This window comes from Sciurus vulgaris (genome assembly GCF_902686455.1).
Source record: "Sciurus vulgaris genome assembly, chromosome: 3".
Taxonomy (NCBI): Eukaryota; Metazoa; Chordata; class Mammalia; order Rodentia; family Sciuridae; genus Sciurus; species Sciurus vulgaris.
Genome location: NC_136463.1, coordinates 168554553 through 168559264, shown reverse-complemented (window position 1 = coordinate 168559264; position 4712 = coordinate 168554553).

The window sequence follows — 4712 nt, the reverse complement described above, 5'->3', positions numbered from 1 at the left end:
GAACCCTGGTGTCTTGCCCTGAGTCATGTGGCGTTATCAGGGGCACCTCTGCCTTGCTGAGGGGACTGGCCCTTCCTTAAGAAAATTATCCTTCTGGGGTCGCTGAAACTCTGCCCTGAGACCTCTCAGCACCAGGTTCCCTCAGGCTCAAGAGGTCAGTCCAGCCAAAAAGACCCTGCCCTGCAGTGTGGCAGCTAGTGCCCGGCAGCGGACATAAGATGGAGGATACATGAAAGGCAGGTGCGGTCGGAGGTGCCGAGAAGGAACAGGCACCTTGCAAGAGGACGGAGGAAGAACCTGTGGGAGGCCTGCCCTATGGAGCCACCTCCCGACTGCCTCCTGGAATCTCCCTGGGAATCGGCTGACCCTACTGTCACCCACACTATGCCTGGAGAGGATGTGAGCCAGGACACCTCCCCCGGGTCTCACCCTTGGGGCTCCTCTCTCCCCCAGCTGTCATGACCTCAGCCCACACCGCCGTTCCCCCTTCCTCCACGCCGCTTCTGCCCTCTATGTCCTTGGTCTTCTGACTCCCTGCACAGTGCGTGGCCATTTAGGGCTCTGGCTCTTGGCCACTCCATCTCTCACCCTCCACCTGCGCAATTCAGTCTAACTTGAGAGGCACCTTGACAGTCATATGATTCACCTGGGGCTCTTGGAGGCTGAGCTGGGCCTGGGGTCTGCTTGACACCCACCCTCATGCCCAGGGTGTGGTAGCTGGTCCCAGGTCACCAGCTGTGCTACACTCCTCCACTCCACGGGTCTTCCTCCCTGTCCACTTATTTTACACTCTGAGACTTGGGACCCTAAAGGGTTCCATATCTAAGCTGAAAATCCCACTTTGATTTTAATCCTACTGTTAAATGAGAGAAATGAGGCAAAACCCCACAAAGCCAGCATTTTGCCTGATGGAGAATCAGTGTATGGCCTTGCCCATTTTATCTCTCAATCCATCAGCCCTCCACAGCTCCACCCTCCGTCTCTACTTGTCAGGGTCTCACCTGCCTGGGGGCAACTCCTCAGCCCTGGATAAGCCCTCCTGACTTGTCCCTCCTGCAGAGAACTGAGCCTGGGCATGAGGGGAAGACAAAGACATCTTCCCACCCAGCGTCTCCCAGGGAACTCAAATTCAGCACGTCCACATGAACTCATCCTGCAGCTCAGGTACTCTTCCTCCGTTATCACTGCATCTTACACCCCACGAAGTTCAAGTTTAACATCGTCTTCCCTCAAGCTCTCCCCTTCCTTCTTCCCTTCAGCCTCTTTGTTGCCCTGGTCCTGCTCCTCCTCCCGCCTCAGGCAATGGTGCCTCCATGTACCCCGCTGTCTGAGCTGGACCCTCAGGTACCCGTCCTGATGCCTCCCTTAGACCCGTATCCAATATGCTGCCGAGTCCTGGGCTCCACGCTACACATCAGTTCACCTTCTAAACACACCCAATCAGGCCCAACCTTGGATTAAATTTCTTCCTTGATGCCTCCCGGCTTCCTCCCGAAGTTTAAAATGCCTCAGCAAGACACCCACTGTCCTTCCTGAGGGGCTCTCTCTGGCTTCCCCTTCAGCCATCAGCAAACAGTCTCAACCACCTGCACATCTCCAGGTTCCTGATGCAGCCCAGGACTGAAGACTTTGCTCCTTGTCTGAACCTTGCCCCTTACACACACGCACACCCACAAATTCACACACATGCATACACACACACATGCGCACATGATCCTCTCCCCTAATTTCTGCTTCTTCCTTACAACTCTGCCTCTACACCCCTCTGAGATGTCTTCCCTGACCATAGATCTGCCCTGCCTGTTTCTCCCAAATGCCTCCAGAGCACCCGCCAGAGAGCACCACCTCGTCACATCATATCCCATGATGGTCATCACCGATTTATGAAGCTGTTTTGCTCCACTGGAGTATCGGCCCTGCGGTGCAAAGGCCAAAGCCTTTTTCATCTCTACACCCTAACACCCTGTCGCAGAGCCTGGGATACAGTGACAAGTGTGTTTAAGCAGCACCTACTATGTGAGAGAGAAAAATTTCATATTCTCAAAGCTATTCTTTGAGATAGAAATAACCCCAATATTTACAGACAAAAGGAAGTGAGATCCACAGAGGTTAGAAATGTGTCCAAAGTCATGTAAGAGTCAGTGACTACAGCAGGGATTCTGCAAATCCAGGAGGCATAAAGAAAGGACCTGCTTCATGGGCTTGCATTTATGCAGTCACACAGGGCCCCATGTTGGCTTAATGTTTTTCTGTCACTGTCTTGAAATTCTTAGTGATTTCCAAACACAGGGTTCCATTTTTTCATTTTGCCCTGGGCCCTACAATTTAAGTCTCCAGTCTTATGTACGAATCACTCAGGATTCATATTTAAATGAATATTCCCAGGTCCCTTCCTGCTTTCCTAACTCAGGCAATCTGAGAGAGGGTCTAAGATTCCACACTTAAAGAGCATCCCCATTTGATTGCTCCTGGATTCCTGGGGTTGCCTCTCAAGATCCAAGGTAGGCTAAGCTGTAGTTCCTCATACTGCCACACAGTGGCAGTACAGCCCTGGAGTTTGGCATAAGCCAACCTTGAACTTGAGGCAGGTAGTTCATTCAGGTGAGAGATGTGCTGGACACCTTCAAGATCCCTGCCAGGCCAGCTACCTGCCCACATAGATGCAATTAAACTTTCCTCCAGCAAAGGTTTCCTGGTTGCACTATGTTAGTTAGTGTGGTTCTCGGGGTCACGCAGAGGTGCTGCTTACAACTCAAAGTCCCCCCTTCCTATGGGCAAGGGACATGAAATGGGAAGAATGGCTATGGCATCTCAGGAGCCCTTGGCAGAACATTATAGAAAGGACCTAAGCAAGGTGGCCACCTTGGAGCCCGGGGCTGGCAGAGGGCTAACCCAGCAACGTCCCATGAGAATTCATCTCCATCTGGTAATGCTCCCGTTGTAAGCACTTCATACCACCATCTCCGGGGGATACCACCATTCTTCTCTGCCATAGGCAGAGGAGAAAAACTGCAGCTCAAAAACAACGGGACACTCACAAGCACAAGGCCCTGGGTTCAATCCCCAGCACCACAAAAAAAAAAAAAAAAAAAAAACAACGGGACACATCGACGGGAGCACAGGGTGGAACCATCCAAACCATTCATCTCACCTCATCCCTGACTATCCATCAGAACAGCTGGAAACTTATAAAAGAAAAATACCCTGCCTGACTGTCCCACACGCCCATCAACCCAGCATCTCTGAAGATGAGGCCCTGGCATTAGCATTTAAGTGCCCCTGTCCGCTCAAGCACAAGCCAAGGCAGAGAATGGCCGTGCTTCCCAGCAGAGCTGGCATGGCTGCCCTGCTCACCCGAGAAGCAGCCCCATCTGCTGGCTACTTACTCCATTGCAGCTGAAGGGATGGGGGCGCAGGGTGGGGGGAGCACCCATCAGTCCTCACTCCAGAGTGAGGACTGATGACCCGCAGTGCCCAAAAAACATTCCAGGCTTTCTCCAAGGGTCATGTCCTACTTCTGCCCACAAGGGGGCAGCATAACTCAGGGCTCAGCAGAAGCCGGCGTGGCTTTCAGGAACTTCTGAGGACCTTTTCCTCATCGGTTAAGTGAAACTGCTAACAATGCCTTTTTCATGAGTTCATGAGGATTAACGGAATTAATGTACTTCCAGGGCAGCTGGACTCATGCTGGCCTTGGCCTGGTGCAGGCTTCCTGGCAGGGATCTGTTCTCTAGGATTTAGTTTTCTTGCACTCCAACTGAGCTCATGTCACACCTGGCAAGGACCCCTGTGTCCTCATCCTCTCCAGGCTTTCTAGACAGAAGGCAGGGAAGTGCCCTGGGCAAAGCCACTAGAGGGGCCTCTCCTATGGCCAGAGGGTCTGACTGCAGACAGGGGCAGGGAGTAACCCAAAAGATCATGCCAGCGCGGTGTGCTGGGAAAGGGACAGGGGGCCTTGCAGGGCTTAGCATTCCTCATCACATGGCCCACTGCCAAGCAGGGAGAGGGGAGCCCCCACCCCGGTCTTGGAGGGACCAGAACAAAGGGATAGAGCTCTGACCCAGAGCTTAAGAACCAGCCTCTGCTCCTGTATGCTGGACTGTTTCCACAGTCCCTCAGCCTGTGTTCCCTTACGCACATACAGTCCTTTGAACCCAGCTGACAGTTGCCAGTCAAGGGGGACAGATATTTGGGCCCCTCAGAGAGCTGCTCCTGAATTGTCGGGGGTTAGACATTTGCAGATAGGCTGGTCAACAGTAGCCCCACTCTTTTCCCTTGGGGCAGAGTTGAAATGCCTCATCCTGGGGCAGGAGGGACTTCTCCTTCATCTTCGGGGCCCGAGAGCCCCCATTCCAGCGTTTCCAAGCTCCCCACCTCCCACCGCAGTGTGAATGTGGAAGAGAGTAACAGACAGACTTCTGCTCTCTACCTCTCTTCCCCAACCACTTGCCCTGCCCCTATAAAGGGTCGCCAGAGGCCCCATGGGGGCAGGAAGCCTCCCCTGAGAGTACCAATAGGAGATAGCAGGTTCCTGGGGCTGCACCCAAGGGTTTGATCTGGATGCAGAAGGCTGCCCTTCCTCCCGCCTGCCAATTCCCACTGGGGGTGCAGTGGGGGGACTATAGCAGTGCCTTTCCCACTCTCCTGAGGGTGTGACAAGCCTCAGGGTCTCTGTTCCAGGGAGGCCCCAGAGAGTCAGGCAAGACACACTC